The sequence below is a fragment of the Sus scrofa genome, chromosome 8 (assembly GCF_000003025.6).
Source record: "Sus scrofa isolate TJ Tabasco breed Duroc chromosome 8, Sscrofa11.1, whole genome shotgun sequence".
Taxonomy (NCBI): Eukaryota; Metazoa; Chordata; class Mammalia; order Artiodactyla; family Suidae; genus Sus; species Sus scrofa.
Window position 1 is genome coordinate 12,336,314 of NC_010450.4, and position 27,068 is coordinate 12,363,381.

Sequence of the window (27,068 nt, forward strand, 5' to 3'; positions counted from 1 at the left end):
TATCTGACAATAGATAATTTCTGAATTAGAAAGTCATGGGTTTAGAGTTCCTGTTGTGGCTCAGAGGTAAAGAACCCGACAAGTATCCATGAGGACACGGGTTCAATCCCTGGCCTCACTCAGTGGGTTAAGGATCTGGCATCGCTCTGGGCTGTGGTGTGGGTCCCAGACACGGCTCAGACCTGGAGTTGCTGTGGCTGTGGTGTAGGCCGGCAGCTGCAGCTCCAATTCAACCCCTAGCCTGGGAACTTCCATGTGCCTTGGGTGCAGCCTTAAAAAAAAAAAAGGAAAAAAAAAAAGCCATGTATTTGAAGACTTTTGAGTGACGCAATGTTTTTTTCTCTTTTTAATTTTTATTGTTATTACAAAATAATACATGTTCGTATAAAGAATCAAATACAGATAACTTAAAAGATTTTTTAAATATATCTCCCCGATCTCACAACCTAGAATTATTTATATGTGTCTATATATTATATATGTACACAGAATACACACGTGTATATGGACGTGCATATACACATCAATACGATTCAAAAATGGTTTCATTTTGCATTTACTGCTCTGTAATCTGCTTTTATCACTTAATAGCATATTGTGAACAACTTCCTGCTTCAAAAATTATGTTTATGTGACATCCAAACAGACAGCATAAACGCAAGCCAGCCCTGCGCCCTCCAGGCAAACCGACCTGCCATATTCCAGTTTCTCTCGTGCAGCCAAATGGTTGTAGCCCTGTCTTCCACTCTTGCTCTTCTGGATTGCACTGCCTAGAAGTCCCTTCCCCCACCACTCCCACCTCTCCCTCCAAACCCCCTCCCCGGCCTGACACACTCATCCCTTAGGTAGGCTGTAATGCCCCTCCTTGGTGTCACCATAGAACTGGGGACTTAACATCTGGTAGAATCTTGTCCAGTCAGCTCAGCGCCTTGGATTTGTGAGAGAGCTACGTCATGACCCTGGAGAAATGCAACAGAGACTGGAAGGAAAGGAAGGAAGGAAACGGACATTCGAGGTCATCCAGGAGACCAAGAACTAGGTGTTTGCATGCCCATTAACGCTTCCTCCTCCTGTGATCCCATGAGGGTGGTGGTAGCACCCCGGTTACATGGGTGTGGAAACCAAGTGCAAAGGTGACACCTCCAGGAAAAAATCCCCAACTGCTTTGCAAGCCCGCTGCAGCTCTGAGTTGCAAAGAGAGCACTGCAGTTTGCAACGCTGACTCCAGCCCCTGACACCACCAGGACCACTGCCCCTTCGGCCCCTGGATCCTGGGGATGTCTGTGCCATCCGCACAGCGTGGATTTTTGGAGAGCCCACCTTTTTGACATCGCTAGCTTCTAACTACAGGCAGTTTATGGATAGACCCTTGCTCACACAAATGTACCCAGGTCATAGGGAGACTGGACAAGAGATTTCTGGTTTCTTTCCTTTTTTCTTTTTTTTTTTTTTGGAGGGGCAGGGGTCTTTTTAGGATGGTACCCATGGCATATGGAAGTTCCCAGGCTAGGGGGTCGAATCAAGAGCGGACCCAAGCCACATCTGCAACCTACACCACAGCTCATGGCAATGCCAGATCTTTAACCCACTGAGGGATCAAACTCGTGCCCCCTTCCCTGAGCCACCCCGGGAACTTCCAGATTTCTGGTTTCTATCTTAAGAGGAATGGGTTTTACAGAGTGGAATTTTCCCGATAGATAAAGGGTGTTCAAAGGCACTGTATGAACGAAAACAGTAGTTCGTGTCTACCGTGGCAGGAAAATTTCTCAGCAGCTCATCTTCCAGAAAAGACTGCTTTGTGTGTTTCCGGGACAGGTGTTAATTCCTAAGTTACAGCTGAAGATAAGTGAACTATGAATGGTTTAGGGTCTTTCAACTGCTTAAGTCTTTAAGACTTGGGGAATTTTAGTCTAGAAAATCAAGGCTTTTAACTTTAAGCTCTAACTATGTCTTGGACTTCAGGCATCTCCAAATCCTGCTCATTAGTTTCTTTGTATAGCATGATTACGTGCTCTTGAGAGAAATAATCTTTTCCAAATCCTCCCACTCCTTCCTCATGTTTATCTTGACCCTGACTTTCCCTCGCCACTCCCCAACATAGCCATATGTGAGGGATTATTCCAGAACATGTGGAAGGAATGCCTGCCACCCTAAACCATGGGAAGGGCGTGAGAAACTTCTTCCTAGAGGCATCTGTCCTTCTAGAACCTTGAAAATGCACAAAATGTAAAAGGAGCTGGGGATTCAAACCCAGGTCTACCCGGGCTCATGCTATGGTTTAAGAAAAAAATAAGAACAAAAAAGTAATGAAATATATAAATACACATACATGGAAGATCAGAACAGAAATGGCCAATGGGAAAAACACTTTCAAAAAGAAACTTCTGGGAGTTCCTATCTTGGCGCAGTGGAAACGAATCCAGTTAGTATCCCTGAGGACTCAGGTTCCATCCCTGGCCTAGCTCAGTGGGTTAAGGATCCAGCGTTGCCGTGAGCTGTGGTGCAGGTCGAAGACACGGCTTGGATCCCACATTGCTGTGACTATGGCCTAAGCTGGCAGCCGCAGCTCTGATTCAACCCCTAGCCTGGAAACTTCCATATGCTGCGGGTGTGGCCCTTATAAAAAAGCAAAAAAAAAAACTTCTATTTTATTAAATCAGTGTACTCCCTACAACCATAAATTCTAGGAAATGGCCAGCAAGTTGTTTCTGGGTGAGATTTTGATTCTTTTAAGAGTGACTATGAGCCTAACAAAATGGAGAAAGGAATAAAATTAAGCTTTCTAAATCTAGGAAGGCTGAGAAAAGCAAATAACCCAGCAAAAAATGCAGAATGACTTGACCCCAGCCAACAGTGTAGATGTGATTAAAATATATATATCAAGATAAAAAGTACCAAGCATTACTAACATTGCAAATTTCCAAGCTGCCGAAATCCTTTTTTTTTTTTTTAATGTACATTGTTTTAAAGCCTCAAATTGTCATGTATATGGACAAGAGAAGCCTGGTAATTTATTTTAGCTGTGGCAAAACAGAGGCAAGGGGCTTCGTGGAGAAACTGAACAGAGAACAACCAGGAGGTCCAGATGCATGAATTCTTGGGTCTTGAAGGAATTAGACAGCGACCTTTATGAATCATTGCCATTATTTTTATAAGTCAAGTAGCAGGAGACTCTCTAAATGCCTTTCATTTGAAGCGTTTTTGTGTTTCCTCTTCTCTAGTCTTTGGATACAGTTTGAATCATGTGATGAGGAACGCTTTCCCCGAATGAGATGCAGTGCTTGCCAATAACCAGCATTCATTCGAGATCCAGATCCAGAAAAATTATACAACTTAAAATGCAGTCGGGGTAAAGCTTTGAAAAGTGCTAATGAGATTCCTCCAAGCTGGACCGGTTTCCGAGTTCTCCGGGAAGGCTGCTTCACATGCTGTGCGATCCACGTTGGCTCATGCAGAGCACTGCATACGTGACAGAAAGGGCTGGAAAGAACTGGGCACGGTGCCAGGAGAGCTTCGGTCCCTCCTCTTCTCCCATCCATGATCTGGGTGACCTGGAGTGGATAAATTAACCTCTCGGAGCCTTGTGATCCTGAACTATGAAACCCAGAAAATGAAGCCCATTATACCACGTACATCAAAGTTAAGTTATCAAATGCCATCAAAATATAAGCTGTCATTAGCATTTTAACTGTTGCTATTCTGAGAAAACTCCTAAAGATTTGGGGAGCAATGGAAATGATTGCCATGGCAGGCAATCTAAAATTTATCCTGGAAAACTGTTTTGAAATTATAAAAGACAATAGCAATCATATTATAGTAAATTGAAGACATCAGAGTAGAGAAAACTATCATTGTTGAATATTTACTGTCCACCTGACCCTACACTTAGGGCTTCACATACATTATCTGAGCTTCAATCTAATAAAATCAAGTAATATCCCAGCCTCATTCTTCCAATGGGAGAACTCAAGTTCAGAGAGACTGAATTGCATATCCAGAGCCTCTCTAGTGGTGGTAGACAAGCTAGGGTCTCACCCAGGAGGTCTGAATCCAAACTAGGTCCTGGCATGAAAGACAGAAAAACAAACACTGGCAATAGATGGTGATAGCAACAGTAGAAGCCTTCTTATGCAAACCATCAAGACCAGTATTGTTCCCACAAGTGGAACGTCAGTTAAAGCAGAGTATCATAAAATGATACATCTAAAACTATATATATTTCTTTAATTTAAAATATGTAACTATTCCTTCACTTAATATAACCAATATTCGGAAGGTGTTTCAAAGAAGGAACACAGCTGAAGAAGGAACACAGCTCTAGAAACATGTTTTTGAAGCATGTGCATGTTTTATACATTATAACATAGTTGACCACCAATTCAATAGAACGAAGTACAACTGTGGCTTCTGCATGATGAGAAGATTTGAGTTGATATCATACTTCCTTTTCCCTGTCTCCTCCATTGTTTAATTTGTCTATTTCTGTCATGACCAGAAAGATTTCATCCCTGACACTAAGTATATATTGCAATAAGTAGGAATCGTTAAATATCATTGTTAAATAATCCTCTTTCTGTAAATCATTGGAACCTTCACTTTGTCTGGGGGCTTTTACTACACGGTATTCTTAATTATTCTCTTGTAGTTCAGAATTTTTCCAGTGTTGTCAAGCTCAGGCAACATTTTTCTCTTCTCTGAGATTTAGTAAATAGCCAACTGAGAATTTCACACCCGCTAAATTGAAAGGAAAATTTCCTTTAATGTCAATGATTTTTAATGATTATGTGTAACCTACATATACATATATATGTGTCTTCCTTTTTTTCTGAAATGAAACTCCAAAATTATCTTTCAGACTTTTTATAATCCCAGGATCTGTAGCTTGAAACAAAGAAGATGCAGTATGTTGTGAAAACCTGGCTTTATATTACTTCTTTATATTGTTCATAACTAAAACATGAAGAAGCATTACATTAGACCAAAGGCCTTCAAAGTTTTGACCAGAAATATAAGGTAAGAGAAATTGTACATCACAGTTAGAAATTTTATCTCACATATACACACATGCCACACATATACACACATATAATGAGACAAATTTTCATGAAATACCTTAAACAACATACAATGCACACTGATATTTTCTGTTGTTTTATTCTACTTCACTTTATGTTTCAAATCCTTTTCCAGAACTCAGTAACTTTATTTCATGACCCACCAAGAGTCAAAACCCATAATTTTAAAAACATTGATAAAGCATAGGATTTTTAGATGTCTATTTTCTTCAAGTGTTTCTTCACAGAATGTGTATATTCACAGGAAAAAAATCAATTTTAGAATAATTCAGAATCTGTCTACGCTGATTTTTGTGAAGAGTACTTATCTTGTAAAAACAAACAATTTATATCTCTTCAATTTCAGAGGCCCTTTCTTTTGCCAATAATGAAAAGTCAAAATTTGGAATTCCACCTGCACTGCTCCCAGCAGCTCCTGAGAATCTGTGCTTGGATTTTGTGTATAATCATAGCTCCTGCTTTACCCTTTGCCCCATGGTTTTCTGGAAAATGTAAGTTAGAACTGTTTCAACTTTAATGGAGAGTTATCCATTATCCCCTAATTAAAGTTTTCCTACTGATAAGTGACTTTAACTCCTCTACACGTTTTTGAGCAGCAGATTGATCGGTAGGTAATTTGTGCCCTCCAGGGCCCACTGCCTGGGTACCATGACTCAGTCCTACATTTATATCATCCATCAGTTGCCGTGAAGCTTTCAGTGTTACCAATCTTCTGATGTAGAACCAAGACCTTTTCTGTAACTATTAGTTGATGAATTGGCATTATGTGTATTCTTTCTTGCATAAACTATTCTAATAATATATCGACTCTGATCATTAAATGGTTTACTTAAAGTAGAGCTGGAATTTAAATGCACTTAGAAAGCTGTATGATTACAATTTTTCCCCAAAATTTTAGATGTCACAATTTTCCCCCCAAAATTTTATAATTACTTTACCATGTCTAATTTGACTGTGGTTCCTTTTAAAGCAGTTTTCCCTTAAATCTAAATTATTCAACTAGATTTTCATAGAAACAACTCTCTTTATTATTTGCACATACATAATGTATTGGCTTATGTAGCATTTAATTACATTATATGATTATAGTAACAAGGGAACACTGTGTACACAAAACGGGAGAAAATATAAGTGACTCTGGATAAGCACACAATTCAGGTGGAAGTGGAAGTGCACATGAGACTACAGCAAGGAGTCTACTGGTCATGAGCATTCAGAGTGGTTTACAGAAGAAATGGGAAGCACTGGACAATCTAAGAGTTGGTAAGAGGAGATGGGTTGAGAGAGCTTTATGTCCCCAGTAGAGGTATGGACAAAGCCCAGTGAGAATCATTCAAGAAGTTCCCAAGACAAGAATTGAAGTGTTGCCACTTTATATAAGATATGAAAGCCAAGGGGAGTATGGGTTGGGGAAAAGGGGGAAATGCAGTTAGGAAAGATAACAAACAACACAATGCAATGCAGCAGCTACCACTTTACAATGTGCAGCAAAGAGACACAGATGATACCTCAAGGCATATTTACTCAGCCTCCAGAAAGATTTCTCAGAAAAATTAGCAAAGAGGAAACTACATTTCTGAACAACCCAAGAAAGGCCAAAAGGAGCTGGAATGTATCAACCTGGCTCCTCTCCCTTATCCCCTGACTTCCACTGGTGAGAGGTCATCCCACAGTGAGTTGATTCCTCCACAATTTACATTACATCCTCCATGCCCTCAGTGCCCAATCATGGACCCAAAACCCACATCCCAAAGTGGGACTCTGAAGTCTCACTCAAAAGTCCTTAGGGGCTTGGCATGTGAGGCATGAAGGAAAGGTAGATTCAGGGCTTCCTTTCAAATTCCAATCAGCTCAGGGAGTTCATGAGGATACTGGCAAAGGAGGGGAAGGCATTATCCAGACGGTGTTCAGCAGCATTTTTAAAAGGGGGGATGGGAATTCTCTGGTGGCCCAGCAGGTTAAGGATCTGGTGTTTTCACGTCTGTGGCTTGGTTTGCAGCTGTGACGCAGGTTGAATCCCTGGCCCAACATGCCGTAGGGCAGGGCCAAAAAAAGGAGGGGGTTAGTCAAGGGAATTTGAGAAGGCACACAAGCTTTATACTCAACACAGAAAGCTTCACAGAGAAGCTCTGGGTTTTAAAAGAGAAGTGGAGTAAGGACATTCCAAGAGGAGGGCATGGTGCGTTTTTAAAGACCAATCGGAGGAAATTGTATGGACTCTTCAGGAGAGTCTAAATAGTAACACGTGGCTGGCGCATGGCGCATACTACAGTATGAGAGAGGAGAAAGCTCATTACGTTGATTACGGCTGCCCCACCACACTACTAATTCCCAGAGAACAAACAGTCAAGGGAAGCCCCCAACATCATCATCTGGACCCAACTAGGTGTCCCCATTCCTGGTTCTCATCCACTCCACTGCATGCCCGCTAGAGACTGCCCTTGTCATGAGAGTAGGACTGAGGGAAAAGACAGAATCCAGATAAGGCTTAGAGAAAATAAAACTGTTCGTTTCTCCCAAATAAGGCAGCCTACATATTTTTCAGAATTAATGTTGACAGAATTCACAGAGTTTAGGGAAAAGCAAGAGCCAGTGCTCACGTGATTTCTTCCAGCCATTTCAAAGCTTGCAATTTCTTTGCCATTGGTAACCTACCGTGGAGAATTCATTTCATGCCTGTCTACTCTGGTAAAACCTTGGAATGAATTGAATTGTTACAAAAAGGTGAAAATTAGGAATGCCAAGAGTCATTTGATGCAGCTAATTAAGAGTCGTCATCTTTGCAGTTTTGCGTGTGCTGCTGACTTTCTTTACCTGTAAACTTAGTTTCTGAAGTTGTTTCTGATAAAAGAATTGTGAGAAACCCCTTTGCCTGTTGTCAAGGAGAAGGTTATCTCTTTACGCTAGAGCGTTAGAGAAAAGTATTCACTTTCAAATGATCTTTCTATTGTTGGAATTATTTTGATCAAACTGAAAACCTGTAAACTAGAATTTAGTTCAATTCTGTGCCGGGTTTAGGGGATGAAAAAAATGAAAGAAATGGACCAACTTCTCCAATGACTTCCACTGTGTTTAGATGAAAACCCAAGCTACTCTATTTTACTACAAAAACAAAAACAAAAAACCCCAGCTCCTTATGTAGGTTGGCAGGGTCTACCCCTCTGACCTCCTCAGCACTGATGTTCCCATAACTCATCACATCACCTGTGGCCTGCTCTCATTTCCTCATGCTTTTTGCTTCCATATTTGGGCATCTGTATTTACTGCTCCCATTGTCTGAAAAGCTCTTCCCCCAGCTCTTTACATAACTCAGCTCCTTCATGCCATTCATATGTCAGCTTGAATGTCACCTTCTCAGCATGCCAGTTAGGATGCCTTTAGCACAGTAACAAAGAAGACCCAACAAGAGTTGTCTGGTGGCTTAGCGGGTTAAGGAGCCAGTGTTGCCGGATCTGGTCACTGCTGTGGCTCTGGTCACTGCTGTGGCTCAGGTTCAATCCCTGACCTGAGAATTAAGACTTCATCAAAGACCCGGATCCTTCCCAAATGTTTACTCTGCCGTCTTTAGCAGGTCAGATCCCATTGACCAGGCTCTGCTTTACCAAAACTAATCACTGGTAGGAAAGAAGCAACAACCATGACTGATATTTAGGAGGGGGTCTGGAGAAGGGTCACATTTCCTAAGATGACCAGAGGGTAAGCACCCAAGGAAAACTGAAGTTGTGCCAGCAAGACAAGGAGGCAGCCCAGGAATGGGGAAGGAGTGGGTGTTAAAAGACAAGCAGAAGCAATGACCACAACATCCAATCCCAAATAGCCCCTATCACTCTCTAGCACAATGAACCTTCTAAACTCTGCATAGAACAGAGCTCAGCCTCATATTTCTGCTTGTTCATTTGTTTATGGTCACTGACAGGCCAACGTGAGCTCCATTAGGAAAAGAACTTTGCCCATTGCTTCACCAGACGGTTCTCAGCACCAGAACAGTGCTTGACACACAGTCAGCACACAATGAATATTTTTAATAAATGCATGCTGCATGAATGTGCCCACACCAATGCCTATTTTGCCTTTGCACATTCTGTGGTAGTTTTATATTCAACTTGACAAGCAGAAAAATCCACCAAGACTAAACCATCCCCATTTCAATGACCATAACCTTGGGAGACAGCCACTAAGCTCATAGAACATGTCTCTCATGATTTCAATAAACCGTTACAGGGAATTTTAAAATGAATGCAACACTTTCCTCCTAAGTTTCGTTCTTTCTCCAGTATTTTCTGATTCTGTAATTATACCCAGATGCCCAAGGCAGAATTTTAGTATCTTCCCCATCCCTTCTTCTCGCTTACCGACCCCCACATCCAACAGTCAAGTCCTGAAGAACTTGAAAATCCACCCCCCCTCAATTTTCACTATCACTTCTTCAGTTAGGTTGTGTTAAATAAATTCGAATAGCTTTGACAACACAACTTTCTATCATACTTGGACTCATATTTTCTTATTTTCTAGGACCTAGCATTAAAACACAGCTATAAGAAAAGGATCAAGTTCATTACTATTTTGAATTACTATCATAGCCAGAACATACAACATTTCTGCCTTTTCCAACTTCGATAAGGTTACATTCGAGAGGACAAGGAAAGAGAAAAGACAGTTTAAGCTATTGCTTTAAATGGCCATTTCTCAACAGTGGAAGAATAGCTAGAGCATAACTCGGGATTTTCAGCTTGATACTCAGCCAATTGTGCATAGTCCAATCCTGCAAAAATCCATCAATATAGAAAATAAATGAAACAAAGATAGTCCAACATCTTTTATAATTCTGGGATGTTAGCCATGGAGAACTTTCTGCTTTCAAACACATATCATCATTGTTGCAATGACATCAAAGAGAATTTATGAACCACATGTGATGCCTTCTTTTGTCTGCCAATGAAGAAAGTCCATCTATCCTCTAAATTCCCAGAATGCTTGATATGGCACATTCATCTCATCCTCTCTGGTATATGTTAAGTTATTTCTGACTTTATTATAGCTCCCCAAGTCACCTGTGAACGCGTTGAAAGCAAACCTAAGTGTATTAGGGAATCTTGACTCCTTGGAAAGAACACACGTGGAACAATCATTCTCTTTCTCGAGCTCTGCTTTCAGGCATATTGTTTTAAATCCCTCTCTCCTATCCTTTGATGAAACTTGGACAGAATACATAACATCATGGATACTTCCAGTAATTAAAAGTCCTTTCTGGGAGTCCCTGTTGTGGCTCAATGGAATCAAATCTGACTAGTATCCATAAGGACATAGGTTCCTTTCCTGGCCTCGCTCGGTGGGTTAAGGATCCCGTGTTGCCATGAGCTATGGTGTAGGTGGCATATGCAGCTTGGACCCCACATTGCTGTAGCTGCAACTTCTGATTCAATCCTTAGCCTGGGAACCTTCATATGCAGCACCTGTGGCCCTTTAAAAAAAAAGTCCTTTCTATTTTAAAAACATCAGTTTCATCTCTGACACCAAGTTAACCTCTTCTATCTCATGGACTCACCACGGGGTTTGAGAGGATTTGAGTGGGAAGGTGTTTAGTCTAATTATTCACTTCCTCCCTCCCTTCTCCCTCAAGATAGGCTCTTAGCTCCTCAATGGTTGGGGATAGAGAAGAAATGATAGGAATGGGAAAGGGGCAGAGGTCTCCTTCCTTAATTAGATGTGTTTGAATCCTCTCTACCTTCACCGCTCTGGACCACTGATGCCCTTGATGGTGGGCATCTACAGGCTGACTCTCCTACCTGGCTTCCTCCAGGGCCCTGTGAAGGCTCCCCAAAGTATAGATCCCTTCCGTGGGAAATATGGATTGGCCTCTTCAGTCTCCCACTCAACTCCTGCTGGTGTTTCAGTCTCCCTACCGAGTAAATAGCCTGAGTTGATCAGTTCCAGTATGTCCTGCTGCACCCTCTTAACCTCCAGGACACTCCCAATTCTGGGCAAACCAAGTGATGAGCCCAGGTGCCAGCCTTTCCTAAGCTTTGCCAATTCACTTCCATTCCTTCTTCCTCTACTCAAGAGGCAGATCCATTACCTAAGTGTAGGTGTAACTAAGGGCTAAGATGATCACTGCTTCTCGTGGCTGGTCCCTCTCTTCCAAGGGCTTCTCTAGTAGCTCTTATCACTTGACTCCAAGGGGAGAGGGATGAGCCAGTCAACTCTTGCCTGAACACTTTCATCAACACAAGAACCCCCAAAGAGTCTCTTCCTTTTTTCCTCCCCAGTCGTCTCCTTTAGAGATTGGGTGACGAACAAAAGAGGGGTATAGGTGACAGTCTCTCTTGCTCACCTTTGGGGAATGTTGGCAGCTCTCTTTATTTATTTATTTTTAAGATTTTTAATTTTTCTATGGTAGCTGATTTACAATGTTCTGTCAAGTTCTGCTGTACAGCAAAGTGACCCAGTCTTTAGACAGAGGAAAATACTGCCGCTTTGCTCCCTACTCTGGACACTGGTTGCCTCTTCTGCAGCCGCAGGAGAAAGTCCTGCTGAACATCCTCTCTGAGGGTGTATAATGGATGGCCTCAAACTTCGCCACTTCAAACAATGTCCATTCATTATCTCACCGTTTCCGTTAGGAGTCCGCCAGGCATGGATAATCACGGTCCTCCACTTAGGGTCTCATCGAGCTCCAGTCAAGACATGGGCTGGGGGCTATCAGAGAGAGTCATCTGCAGCCGTGTGAAAAACCCAAATGGTCTTCTTCCTCTCAAAGTGAATAAACCTTGCAAGTGACAAGCAAATAAACAAACAAAAAGGACATCTGCTGAGCTGCATTCTTATCTGGAGGCTTGACTAGGGAAGACTCCACTTCCAAGCCTGTTTAGGTTATTGTCACATTTCATTTCCTTGCAGGTTTGTGACTTGGGCCCATGGTTTCTTGCTTGCTTTTAGCCAGGAATCAATCTTAGCTCCAAAAGTCCACCCTCGGTTCCTTGCCACGTGAACCCGGCCATAGTCCCTCCTGCAAATTGCCAATTACTTTTTCAAAGCCAACAGAAGTGTCTCTCACTCCCGTCCATGTAGAGTCTCATGTAACACAGGGCAATTATGAAAGTGATGATCACATCCCTTTGACCATCTTCTGTTGTCTAGAAGCAAATCACAGATTTCCCCTACACTTTGGGGAGGGATATACATTGGAGGCCACCTTAGGGTGTGTCTACCCCACACAGGCCCCCTTCCTTCCTTCCATATGTACATGACCTGATATGTGCAAATCACACTGTGTTAAGTGAGACAAAAATGATTAAGGTAAGTGCCTGTTCTTAAGGAGGTCAGGAACAAGCAGAAGAGACAACCCTGTAAACAGCTTCATTGTAGCTTATAATAAATGTCCACATATAGTTATGTACAAAGCACCAGCCCAGGGCCAGGAGCCCTAATTTTATGTGATGAAGGCTGGAAAAGCTCACAGAGGGAGTCCTATTTGCATAGACATTTGAAAGAGGAAGAGGGCCCACGACATTTAGCACAGTGTTCACCTGTGTCAGGAATTCAGCAAATGTGTGTTGAGTACAAGAATGAATGGATGCAAACACAGGACTGATTTTCCAAATGAGCAAAGACTTAGGGAAACACCTGACATCACAGCAATTCCAATGGAACAACTGGTGTGGGGTTGGTGAAGAAAGCCTAACTGGCCACATACTATACAGGCCTTAAGAACTTGAAATCCTTCAAAGATCTGTCTCAATTTTTTAATTCCATATCTATGAAGTAGCTTAGTGCCAGAGAGAACAGGGCAGAGAAAAGTTACTGCAGAGCCAAGAATCAGTGAGTAGAAGGATAAGGACACCTGTCAAAGAAAGGAAGAGGACAGAGCTGTCCCAGGAGTGTACATAGACAGATGGTTCTGACCAGGGAAATGTAGTCATCCATTCCCCAGACTTCTACTTTCAGACAACCTGCATTTTTACAGACCACATACTGACATCATAAACTGCCTTTGCTATACCCGAGAAAAACTTTCCTCTATGAGCTGACAAATGAGCACTTTGAACTATTTAATAGTAGTACTTCCTACGTTCTTTCTAATAGTAGTACTTCCTAAGTTCTTTCTAATAATGTCACCATCTGGGGCATGCAATAGGGTTTAATGCATAAATATGAATACGGTATTGCAAAGATCACTAAGCAGGGCTCTAGGGAGCTCATAGAGGTGCCTCTGAGATCCCTGTGTCCTTTTCCCAATTCTAATCAAGATTGTACCGTTTCTATATGTTTTACAGACTAGGATCCTGGGAAGATTCTAGGATCCTAGAGATCCTGCAAACAATGGAAGAGAGTTCCATTGTTTGTTTCAAACAAAACTACTGCTTCATTATATTTTGTCCTCGTTATTTTATAAGAATGAGGATAAATTGGAAAAATAAAAGTCTTGACACAAGCGATAGCAAGCATAAGCCTCATAAACATGTTGCAATCAAAATTAAGATGGAAATCTTCCAGCGCCCTAAAACAGCAAAGCTTCACTTCAATTCAATGTTTAATGAACTTGGTTTGGGTCAACCAGACATGCAATTAATTATAAAGAGAAAGAAATGAAATTTTAACATAAAAATATCATGAATAATATGTTGTTGAAGATTGTGACTAAAGTGAAGATGTATGTGGGATTTTATAGAGTTCTAGGCTCTCTCCAATGGAGCTCCCACCCTAACATGAATGTCTGTATCTTTCACATACCTGAGGTTAGGTTACATGTTTTTAGGAATCTGTATATACAAAAAAAGCAGGAGAATATCTGCAAAAAACAAAACTGCTTTTATTCAATAAAGTCATGATTTAATGACTGCCCCCAAGTGATGCAGCTTGAATCTATTATTGTCAATATACACACCACACAACACAGCGTCTCTTTGGGTTTTCCTTTCACTTTCAATATTCCTCTCACCTTGGTTTTTCAATTCAAATTTGCTTTCTTTTACTCTTAATTCTGGCCTTTGCTTTAACTAAGAATTCTAATCATTTTGCTTGTATTATAACAAAACAAAACAAAACCCCAAAAAAAGCTTAAGAGAATCACAGCAAATATTTCTTAAACTGGCACTGCTCTTCTTTCCTGCCTGCTTCATTTCAATTTATTCAAAGTAGAGAGAGTTTCTGATCACCACAGTAAAAAGCCAATAACAAAACAAGGCCTTGTTATTAGGAAATAAATATAATGGAAATCCACTTGGCCTTGGCAGTGACAAAAACAGTATTAAAGCCAACAGAATCAATATGCAGGAGCATGATCTCCCCCTTAAAACATTACAAGAATGAGAAGTCTAAGAAGTCTTAATGACCAATACTTCAACAGGCAGTATCTTAAACCTACTTTCAGATCTTCAATGTCTTCCAAGTTACTGTCTTATGCTGTGGCTTTGCTTCCTGAATCCTTTCAACAAATAGCCATTCTTTCTGCAAACATTCAGCAATCCAACAAACAGGAATAAAACATCTATCATGAGCATTATCCCATCCTAAGTACTATGGAAGATACAGAGGTGAGCTTACCTGGAAGTTTGCAGTTTAGCAGGGGAGCCAATATGTATAATCTAGCAAAAAAAATAAATAAAGTGTTTAAAGAGAGAAAAAAATTTTTTTTGATGAAGTAGTATTTGAGGTAGTTTTGAAAGAGTGGTAAGGTTTGGACATGCAAAGTTGAAGGCATTCCCAGTAAGGGAATTCATGAATAAACATGCCAAAAGGATAAAGCATACAAAAGTTCAGAAAAGGAAACCTAGACCTTCAGCTTTGGAGCCTGAAAAACTCAGTTTCAAATTCTAGCTGATTAAGCCTGTTCAGACATTTTCTCTGGGATGCTGAAACATGATGTTGAGATGTGGGCAGTACTCTTGGTCCCTTGAGGGACCATATTTCTTCCAATACTGCTCGAGTCTTTTCACCCCTCCACTGCCCATTGCACGCCACATTTACTCTCGGTTACTCAGATACATACAGCTACTTGCCCACGGACACATACTTTTTAGAGCCTGGATTCAGCCTGAAATCTCTCTCACGTCAAGGCTCCCACTCAGCCAAGATCAGCTGCCTACATCCCCTTTCCTCCTGCACTAGAATCATCTGTCTCCTCTAGTTTTAACCATCCTGGGAGTCAAGCATACACACATTGCTAGGCAACCAGGAGCGTTGGAAAAAAGAAGCAGCACAAGCTAATGCCACCAAGTGACCTTCGTTCTTCTCTGCACCATTTCAGGCAACAAACAAATCAGTAGCCACCATATGCATTCCCCGGGCCTAAGCTTGTCACGTGTGTTGATTTACAACAACACACAGAAAATACCAACTGAACAACCACCATCTTGGGCACAATAAACTAAGGAAAAATATATCTCCTGTCACAATGGTCTACTTTACTACGATACACCAAGATATTTTCAAGGTCCACTTCAAGTTTCCATCTGTGAAGAAATATCTTCCCACCAGACATGGTGGGGAAGAGAAAATGAAGATCCCAATCAAATCAAACCCCTTGTAAATAAGTAGTAAGTTACTCCACAGTGAAAGAAGTCATTTTTTATGAATATGTATGAGCCCATGAAGGCTGGTCTTTCGTCAGTATCATCAACATGGTATCTTAGCTCAAGCTACTGTAATAAATTACCACAGACTGGGTAGCTTAAACAACAGACATTTATCTCTCACAGTTCTGGAGCTTGGGAAGTTCAAGATCAGGATGCTGACTGACATGGTATATGATGGGTGCCCTCCTCCTGGTTTGCAGATGTTATCTTCTCAACATATCCTCATGTGGTAGAGAACAGAGAAAGTGAAAAGGAAAGAGAGAGAAAGCTTGAGAGAGATCCATCTTCTGTCTCTTACAATCCCACTCTTGAGGATGCCATATTTATGATCTAATTGCCTCCCCCAAACCCCACCTCCTAATACTATCAAATTAGGGGTTAAGATCTTAACATACGCATTTTGAGGGTACACAAACATTCAGTCCATAGCACATGGTCTTTAGATTCACTCTATAGGAAGCTGTTCTCTCTCTCTCTCTCTTTTTTTTAATCTTGTTTACATATGAGGACCAGCTCAAAGAGGATAAATAATACGCCTAAGGTCACATCACAAATTAGTCATCAAGCAGGAAGAAGAAATTTACACTTAGATCTGTTGCACCATAATCCTGACTTCTTGTCATTATGTGGGGCTGTTTCCCAAATGTCGGTCCCTTTAGAATCTACCCCATGTCGGCTCTTCCACCTGACCTCTCCTTTTTAAATTCTATTCTGGTTCTACCCTAAACTCTCTGATTAGCCAAGATTTATTGAGTGATTACAATGTGCTAAGCGCTGTTCTAAATGATTTACAAGCACAATCTCACTCCATTTTCACAACAGCCTAATGAAGTGGGCAGAGCTGGTCCTCAGAATGGCCACCCTGATTGTTTAGAGGTGGCATCTATCCTGACTAGGCTGTGCCATGCCAGCCAGCTGTTAAATCCTTTTCATACCATTCCTGGAATACACATGGTGACTATGCTCTCTAAGAGAGGGGGGGAAACTGAAGCTTAGAAAGGCTAGATGACAAATTCATGATTACACGGTTAGAAGGTAGTATCAGCAAGATTCAGACACAGGTCATTTTGGTGACAAAGGCCACTTCCACATCTCACTCCACATTTCTCTGAAGTGTCTGCTTACTGCAAAGAGGTCCAAAACCTAATAGCCCTTGGGCCTGTCATTTGCCATCAATGCAAACTTAGATGAACAGGTAATCTCTGTGCGCCTAGATTGCCTCATCTGCAAAATGATAACTTCCAACTTAAATATTTGTCATGAGCTCTAAACGTAAACAACTATGATCACCTGCAGGCCTGGCTTGTAGCAAGCACTGAATTAGTAGTAGTAGTAGCATTACTATATTGTTGTCGTTATCTGAAACTCAGATACGTTATTTAAGAAATGCCCCCTCCAAAAGACATTTCAGACCCTCTGCCATCTAGTTACTTCATTGTTCCTCAAACCTAATGGGTCTGCCTGCCTGCCCCCACCACACACCAATAATCACATAAATATGAAATGTGTTTTCATTCTCCGTGCTTTCATTCATGCTGGTCTTGACCTGTCTTTCCATTTTCCCATCTATGGAAAAAGTTTCTAGTAAGTGTCTTGGCTCAGTTTCAATGTCACTTTCCAGTAGAAGTCATCTCCAGTCCCTCCACCAGAATTAATAACCTTAAACTACCAGTACACATTGTTCGTATTGCCAAAGAAGAACAATTTCTTCTTTCTGCTTTTTTTCATGTATTTATTTATCCATCTCCCCTAAAGGCTAGAAGCTCTTTGCTCCTGTCTGCCTCCCCCATAGCATCCAATCAAATTCACGGAAGAGAGGAATGTGAAGAGAGGTGGGAAATAGAGGAGAAGGGATGGTCCAGAGCGACAGGTAGACAACACGACGGGGGACGTAGTGGGCAGGGCCCAGGGCGGAAGTGTGGTTGGTCAAAGCTGTTGTGCCACCTGTGTCCTGTTGTGTCACTGGTATCCTGGCTATCCTGCATCAGGATAAAATTGGGGGCTCTAGTCTCCCTTGCGAGCCCTAATTATCTGGATGACTTTAATAGAGTTGGCTTGCCTCTCTGGCTCTCAGTATCCTTGCTTATAAAATGAAGGAAATACACTCAACCTCAAGAGTTTCTTCCAACTCTGAATTCCATGCATCTACAGTCCACCCCAGACACACTGCCATCGTCCCTAAATCACAATAATCCCAGTGTGATGTCACTGCCTGTCTTCCCCCATTGAACTTTGAGTTCCTCCAGAAGAAGTAGCATGCACTGGGTCTTGATAGGTGCTGCCTCCTTTGCACTTACCACTGGACCTGAATTTATTTTGCTGAATGAGTGGATAAGTGAATGACCTGAAGGAATGAAGAGTTCTGACAGCCCCAGAGCAGAAATCTGGGCCCAGGCAAAACAGGTGTAGCAGTGATTTGAGTGGCTTCTGGTAAGAGTAGGTGCCTATCTGTCCCAGGCTACCTATAGGTCCCAGTTTGCTGGGACAGTTACAGTTTTCACCTGTTGTCCCAGTATTATTATAATAGCATCTCCTTTCACTCTCACAAGTGTCCCCATTGGATGATAAATTAAATGATCACCTTGGAAATGTGGAAACCCAGTGCCCCCGTTGCCTCAACCAGTTCTTTCCATACATGTTCTTTGTCAAGTTACCTCAAAATTCTGAATATGGGTATTGTTATCCCTATTTTACAGATGACATTGAGGCTCAGAAAATTTATATAAATGTCTGAAAACTTCAGAGCCATAATAAGTAGAAGCCAGATTCACATCCTGAACTGTGTAGTTTCATAGTCTTGTTCTTTCTATTCTGTGGTCGGATCACGGTGGGCAGTGGGAATGGGAGGGCTGATGGTTCTCTAGCCTCAGGGGTAGATTTCTCCCCCTCTCATCTCTCTTGCTAAATTTCTTTAACTCATGATTTTTCTTTGCTGGGTCCCGTCCACTCTCTAAACCCCAGGAGACGAGTTTCCATTTTGGTGGGGTGGGCACATCTCTCCCCTTTCCATCACTCCTCCTCTGCGACCTCCAGAAACTAAGTCTGTAAGAGATAACTGTGCTTGTAACTCAGAAAGAACGAACCACAAAGCCCTTGAGCATAACTCTTTGGTCCTCACGGTGAGAGGAGGATACCTGTGTAGCAAACTCAAAAGCAGCACGGTCCCAGGGCTTCTCCTTAGACACTGCTGTGAAGGAGAAGGATGCAGGCTTTATGAGTTCTTCCGCCTCAGCTTGAGTCCTGATCAGCCAGCTCCAACTATTCAATGTTGAGCTAATTATTTAACCCTTCAGAGGGTCAATTTATCCATCTGTAACAACCATTGCTACCAGTTGTCACAAGAAGAATATGTTCTCCCAGCTGCTGGTTGAGAGGGACAGTGCAGCCTAGAGCTGGAGGTCTTAAGACCCCACGTATCCACAATTCAAACCCCTGGGAAATCCCTCTTTCATCTCCCTATCTTCTGATGTAGCCTCTGGATGGAACCTGAGGACCCTTGAACCTCCCCCCATTCTCTCCATACCCCCTCACTCACTGCCATCCTCTCACTCTGAGTTTACAGCCTTGGCCTCTGCTTTGCCCTTTTCCCTTCCTTCTACCAATTTATTCCCCACTCTGATTCCAGATGGATTTCTTTTAAAGTGCAAATCTATTCATATCACTTAACTACTTAAAATTCTTCCATCGTATCCTCCCGCCCTCAGAATCAGTTCAAACTCCCTGGAAAGAATTATTTGGCCAGGGCATCATTCTGCCCTCACCACATCATTTTCTGCTCTCCAGCCACAGTGAACATCTCTTGGTTCCATTGGGGGGGCCACAATGTCTCTCTTGCATTAGGATTCTCATGATGCTTTTCTCTGGTCCTAGAATTGTCTTCTTCCCTGCCCATCCTCCACTGCACTCACCCACTCACTCCTCGTCTAGTTAATTCTTCCATGTTATTTAAATCACAGCCTAAACCTTACTTTAAAAGATAAGCCTGTCCTCACCTCACATGCTAACTTAGGTCACCCCTTCCAAGTGTCAAAGCCCCTTGTATATCTACCCTGGTAAAATTCTGCCCCCTCAGAATGGTTGATTCAGGGGCTGTCTTCAGCACTAGACTGAAAGGACCACATCTGACTTGCAACCTGCTATAGCCCTGCACAATGGAGAACTGGAGGCAGGGCAAAAATTCCATTGACTCAACTCCCTCATTCATCCCTTGATCAATTCTTTCCATTGCGGTCGTGAAGTGGGCTTTTCTCCCCTCTTTCCATCACCTTCTCTCTGTGCCCCTAGTGACTATGTTTGTAAGTGCGGACAGTACCTTGTAGCTTAGAGAGGAGAAAGATTCACAAACTCTTTAAGTAAACTGCACAGCAGGAGTTGAATCTCTTGGTGCAAAGGGTGAAATGTCTTAGAGACCCTCTGCCCTGAAGCCAGGCCTTGGTGGGGATCTCTTTCCTCTTCCTTCTTCTCATGGTGAGATGTGAAGCCCCTTCCCAGCAACGGGAACAGATGGAGGAGGGGCTGACTAACAACATACATTTAAGGCAAGACACTGGGAGAAGTCAGGAGCTTAAAGAAAGCAGCAGTATATGAAAATGGCAGGAGGGTGTGTGGGAAAAGAGGGAAGAAAAAGGAATAAGTTCTGGATGGGTCCAGAGAGACCAAAACTAAACCATTCCACTTATAATTGGATTAGTGAAGTCATAGAAAGCTCTACCACCCTGTGGATTCTGGACAATTGGGAGTATATGTATTTCTTTAGCCTGTAGTAATAGAATGATTCAGTGTTTGCCAAAATTCACTGGATATGCTTGTAAATGGTTGATGGTTTTGTACACAGTCCTCTTTGGGCAAACACTGATGACTACCCACCAGAATCCATTTCTTCCTTCGTCTTTAGGAATAGGACTTAAGCTGGGATATTAAGACTTAGTCTTGCAAGGCTAGGACTACATTTCCTAGGTTCTCGTACAGGTAGCTCTGTCTAGTGAGCATATGACAAAGTTTCGAGTAATAGGATGTCAATGGCAATGGCATGTGGAACTTCTGTACCATCTCCAAGCCACTTGCCCTGCTGATCCTCTGTTTCCTATCCCATCACAGAGGGACCATGCAGATGAGGACAAAGCCCTAGGCAATGCAGAGCAATAACATGAGAGAAAGGAACCTGGGTCCACGAATGGCCATGTGATGCCAAGAAGCACCCCAGCCTCAACTGCTCACCTTGGAAACATTCCATGCAAGTACAGTAGACTTATCTTCCTTATGGCATTGTATTTCTGGCTATCTTTGTGACAGCACGTTAGCCTTTACCCTAACTAATAGAGTTTGCTAGGGGGTGGGGTGTTCTCATGTCAAATTGACAGAGCTGGCTTTTCAGTGATTGGATTTGTGAAACAAAGAGCTCTTCCAGAATATGTGTTGTCTCTTAATACCATGTAGCAATTTCAACAGTTCTCTTTTGGGACTCATTTAATCAGGCAAAGTCATGCACATTGAACATCACGCACACTGGCTTGAGATGAATTTTGAGGCCCTTATGAAAATATATGCAAAACTTATATCCATTTATTATAGCACAGCTGATATGCAAATAACGCATGAGGTGCGGCTCAAATTCTGCCTCCCCCAGGAAGTCTTCCCTGAACTCTCCCTACACCCTAATCTGCCTCTCCTTGCTCAGCTACCCAATGCCATCAGTCTAAGTATCTTCAACCTACCTAAAGTGGTATTTGGGCACAGCATCTTTCCTCTGCCAGGTTGTAAACTGCTGCATCTTTACTTTGCCTCATTATTCCTTCTCTCAGTGAGGACCTTTTATGTGCCAGGTATGGTGCTGGGTGCAGGGGTAGAGAGGTGAATGGAATACACTAAGCTCAGAGTCTGGTATCGAGAGAGAGATATACGGGCCAGAAGTGACAACACAGTGTGACACGGCTACTACGGTGACATGAACGAAATATTCTGAGGACATAGAAGACAAAGAGCAACTAATAACTCAAAGGGATTTAGAAGTCTTCATGGACGAGAGGATTATTTAATTAGTTTGTAACATCTCATCCAAACACCCATCACATTTACCGATATATCAACAAATCGGTTAATAGTTATTAATAAAAGAACATCACACTATACTTGTACGTATATGATCCCATTTGATCCACAAAACCAACACCAAAAGATGGGTTTTCGCATGACTCTGTTTTTATAGATGGGAAAATTGAGCTTCATTAAGTTTGACCTTCTTGGGATCCCTAAATGAGTGAATGGATTTAAGTGAAAATCTTTGGATTCAAAAGTATATGATTTTTCCACCCCTGCTCCCTCTAAGTCCAGCTTCTTGGGGATTGATTGTTCAAACCAGTGGTTTGTCTGGTTTTGATCTGATTTGACATCTCCCTGAAATGCTGCCTTCCACCCTACCCCTAAGTTCCATGCAGTATAGTCAGTAAAAAAGATGCTCTTTTTCCTTCCCCCACGCCAATGACTGACCTAAATTCCCATAATATCAGAGCCCTGGAGCCTGGCTATCTGAGAGAGGAGATTAGACAGTGTATCCAAAAAATTAATGATCCTTCCAATTAAGCTGTTATGGATTCAAACTTCCCACAACAGTTCTCCCCCAAGTCTGATGAAAGCATTATTGAAAGTGGTAAATATGCAAGAAACAAAACTACATATAAACCAAGAATAGAAGAGCCTAAAGGCAGCCAAATGTATACCAAAGATGGTGTCCTTACCTAATTTCCAAGGCAGAGACGAGTCAGCTATAATTCAGGACAAATAAACAGCAACATAATCATTAACCATGTTAAGGGGTGAGGGTGCCTCAAGCTAAGATGATACATGATATTTCAGTGGTTTTAAAAAAGTGAAGCATGTTGCAGAATTGGAATTTACCATTTGATTACAAATACGTTCGAAACAAAAAAAAAATGCATGCAATAAATATTTCTCAGATTTCACCAAGATGTTGACGTCTTACATAATGGACAGTTTTCTCTCTTCCCTAAAACTTTTTATTTTTACCCAAGAGAGAGGGGGGGGGGAGACAGAGAGAGAGAAAGACGTATTTAAGTATCCTGAGCAACATTTAAAAAGAAGGGCTAGAACGAGAAATATAAGCCATATAAAGAGAAGAAGTTCTTCAGAAAAGAAAGCCTTAATCTTTGTGCTGAGATTAAGGCCGTCTGGCGAAGCCTATGGAGCCCTTCTCAGAACAAGGTTCTTAGGTGCATAAACTAAAGTGCATAAGCTCACAAAAGAAACCAATTATAGAAAATGCAGTTACCAAAACATTACAAACCACAAATTTGAGATTAAGTGATGTATGTGCTTTTTTTTTTTTTTTTGAAGCCTTAAATAATAAATGGTGGGCCTAATTGAAGTAGTAAGGAAACATAAATGATAGTTCAGGATATCTGCCACAATTGTAACAGAATAGGAAAGTATTTCTAATGAGAAAGTTACAGGTGCTCCTGATAGTACTGTGGTTTGTTACTCACATCAGGTATGGTAAGACATCCTAAGTTTCTGATAAAAACAGTGGAAATGACGGCTCAGTTCTCTTCCATTCATGCTCATGAACTAGGGTTAGAACCTCTGCTTCAGAAACTCTATAGAAAGATCATACATTAGGACAATACCCAGGAGAACGAACATGTGCTAAGCACCTACTGTGTACCACACACTGGTACATGCTCAACACCATCTTCCTTATGAGCCCGCTTTTTCCTTTACCCCAGCTGGACCACACTGTGCGTGATAATAGGGAAGGTATGAAGAGGCTCCTCTGATGAAGCAGAGGAATGTTGAATAGGCAGAGAATAAACAGTCCCAAAAGCTCTCGTTCAGGTTAAATTCTACTGAACAACTCACTCCTGAATGCTCGTAGTTGACTTTCATTGGAATCCAAAGTTGAAAACAAGAATTCCAAGCTATGGACTTTCTTCAAACCCTAAGTGTTTACCATTTAAGAGTAGACACAACAAACATATGTCTGACACTCAGCGTTGGGGCAGACAGCACGGAGCAGCTGCCCCCATCAAACCCATGGCGGGGAGGGCCCAGCAAGGCTGCCATACAGAATGGGGGGAAGAAGGAAATCAGGGCCCTTAGATTCTGAGAAGTGGGTGGGGAACAGGGCAGGTGATGGAAGGTTTAGGGAGAGTTTTCTGTCTGGCCTGTTTTTGTTTGGTTTTTGCTTCATTTACAGTGGCACCTGATTGCTTTGCTGTTATATGCTCCATAAGATGCTTTGGGTGGAGAAGAGGGACCCCCCCACACACACACATTGAAGAGGACTTTAGTGAGCTTTGACCCTCTGCCCAGCAATGAGCCACTGAAAAGTGTAGGATCTTGTCCCTGTCCCCAGGGAGCTTCTGCTCTTGCATCAGAAAATCGTACATGCAGCTGGCTTTACAACAAGACTGAGGGGAGCCTCCGTAGGTGGATTCTAGAATTTTCTGTTATTTGGGCCACTTCCCTGAATCCTATTAAGATATTTAAGTAAGAGACTACCTTGTGACATGTCTTTAATCTAAAAGCAAGTGTTTAAATTGTGGGGTCAAAGAAAACCAAAGGCCCCTCAAAAACAAATCAAAAATGCAAATTCCATTAACATATGACAGGAAAAGCAACTAGTTAAGGGGGGGGTCTTGAAGATAAATAGAATGTCGTTATCTCATTGTTTTTGTTTGTTTGTTTGTTTGTCTCCTCTAGGGCCTCACCCACGGCATATGGAGTTTCCCAGGTTAGGGGTCTAATCAGAGCTGTAGCTGCTGGCCTATGCCAGACCCACAGCATCTAGGGATCCAAGCTGCATCTGCGACCTACACCACAACTCACAGCAATGCCAGATCCTTAACCCACTGAGCAAGGCCAGGGATCGAACTGGCAACCTCACAGTTCCTAGTCAGATTCGTTAACCACTGAGCCATGACAGAAACTCCGCTATCTCATTGTTTTATTTATTTTCTAATTTATGTGGCCATCTTGGTGCAAGATAGACTTTAAGGAAGAATCTGGGTATCTGAGGGTGACTCTAGCCCAGGAAATGGACATATAGTAGGAGCTCAACAAATATTTGCTGAATCCAAATTGATTTTCCTAAAAGCGAATGCCTCTCCCTCTTACCCAGCTCTAGTGCATCCTGCTCAAGGCGCAGGCTCAGCCTGAGGCTACAGAGAGAACAAGGTCAGGGTTAATTAGGAACAGGCAAAACTCCCATAGTGACAGGATTCAGGACTTTTAAGGACAAGTCCTTAGTGTTCATTACTCCAAAGTTCTTATTCTGTGGAAGAGGAACAGGAGCCTCTGGGGAAATGCAAGGACTCGCCCACTGGCGTGGAGGAGGAGGGAGGAATTTAATTAGTGAAGTCATCCAGGTTTCTTTGGGAGCTTCAGATCTGTTCCAAAGTGTACAAAATTTACCTGGATTTCAAGAGAAGAACAACACTGCAACTGCAGTGTCTTCAAAAGCACCGTGAGTCTCCTCTCTCGGCTCTGCGACTCCTTCTCCCATTGGTTTGGCACCAAAAGAGCACATGAGACAGTGACAGTAATAATCACTTGGGCAATTAGCAGGGAGTTTCCCCCTGGAAGGGGCTGGGATGCAGGCTGCAGGGACAAGGATCCTGGCCAGCCAAGCTGGCTTGTTGGATCAATAGCATCATTAGCAGGCATCCCCTGAAGGAAGCTGCCCACCACAAAGCTGGCATTTCATCTGTCTCAGATGCCCCACCACCACCACGTGCACGTATGAAGAGGTCAGATTCAAAGAGAAAAGGGCCTGGGCAAGGGGGAGTGGAGAACCAAGGGGCAAATGCTGCCTCTGGGAGTAATAGCTACAGCCAGACCATGCGAGGCGAATGTCAGGGCTGTAACCTAAAGGACGATTCGGACCCTGACACCACCAGTTCCAACTGCGGATATCAGTTCCAACCCAACAAGAACAATAGATGTCATGGATGTGTTCCTTGTGCTGTGAAAAATAGGGGAAAACAGCAGTTGGGGGTGGAGGGAGGGCAGTGCCAGGAACAGTGCTGCACTGAAGCAGTCTAATAACCCGAAAGGCAGGATGAGGCTGCAGAAGTGAGTAGGCTACTGCCCATGCTAAACAGTTTGGACTTTCTTCTGAGGGCAATGGGGATCCATGGTGGGTTCAAAGCATGGGAGTTCCCCAGTTTGAGATGATTTCTCTGGAGGCTGTGTAGAGAGCAGGTTAGCACAGTGGTCCCCCAAGTGCAACCAACCCCCAAATAGCAGTATCATCAGCACCTGAGAACCTGTTGGGAAGGCAAATTCACAGGACAAGTGAATCCGAATTGGGGCAGAGGCCGAGCAGTCTCTGCTTTAACAAGTGTGGGAAGCACTGGGTTAGACACTGGTCTAATTCCTAATCCATTAGAAGCTGCTGCAGGGGCCCTAGAGAAGACTGAAGGGACCTGAAAGTGGGTGCTGTGGTCCCTGCCAGGGGAGAACGTGATAGCATTAGGAGGCCAGAAGAGCGAGTCTGGGTGACACAGGGAGTGAGGGCAGAGGAAGCACAAGGAAATTCATGGGCTCCTTTGTCCCTAGAGTGGTTGCAAGGAGGTGCCATTTGCTAGAGATGGGGAAGGAGGACCAGCAGGTCTGCATAAGGGGCTACCCATTCCTTCCTTCCTTCGCCCATTCCCAGGCCCTCACTCAATTTTATCCCTGAGCAGTTCTAGATGGCCTTGGAGGAGCACAAAGATAGGACCTCAGTGTTCTAGCATGTAGTCTTCCCAGAGAGGCTGCAGTCGGCGGAAACAAGCTCTTCTTGGAGATCAACATTTGAGGGTCACCAGAGACTATGGTGGTTAGAAGACCAAGCCCTGGAACTGCCTACCTGGACTCATGATTTCTTTTTTTTTTTTTTTTTTTTTGTCTTTTTGCCATTTCTTGGGCTGCTCCTGCGGCATATGGAGGTTCCCAGGCTAGGGGTTGAATTGGAGCTGTAGCCACCGGCCTACACCAGAGCCATAGCAACGCGGGATCCGAGCCGCATCTGCAACCTACACCACAGCTCACGGCAATGCCGGATCATTAACCCACTGAGCAAGGGCAGGGATTAAACCCGCAACCTCATGGTTCCTAGTCGGATTCGTTAACCACTGCGCCATGACGGGAACTCCCCAGGACTCATGATTTCTTGTCTACCACTTACTGGTAGGGTGACCTTCAGCAAGTTTCTGAGCCTCCATTTCTTTATCTGTAAAATGGGAGTGGCAAAAATAGGACACACACATTTAAATTATTGAGAAGAATTCCAGTTACGGCTCAGCATGTTAAGGACCCGGCATTGTCTCAGTAAGGACATGGGTTCCATCCCTGGCCTTGCTCGGTGAGTGGGCTAAGGATCTGGCGTTGCTGCAAGCTGTGGCTTAGGTCACAGATGCAGCTC

At 42.8% G+C, this 27,068-nt stretch overlaps 1 long non-coding RNA gene across 2 annotated transcripts; it reads right to left on the reverse strand.

The window, feature by feature from the left end:
• LOC106504593 lies at positions 334-27,042 on the reverse strand. 2 transcript variants are annotated; one of them, XR_002346576.1, is made up of 3 exons: positions 14,619-27,042; positions 13,806-13,863; positions 334-11,841 (listed from the first exon to the last, which is right to left on the reverse strand). It is a non-coding gene; the product is annotated as an uncharacterized LOC106504593 (long non-coding RNA). The 2 variants fall into 2 exon arrangements; XR_002346574.1 differs by having other exon boundaries at positions 334-13,863.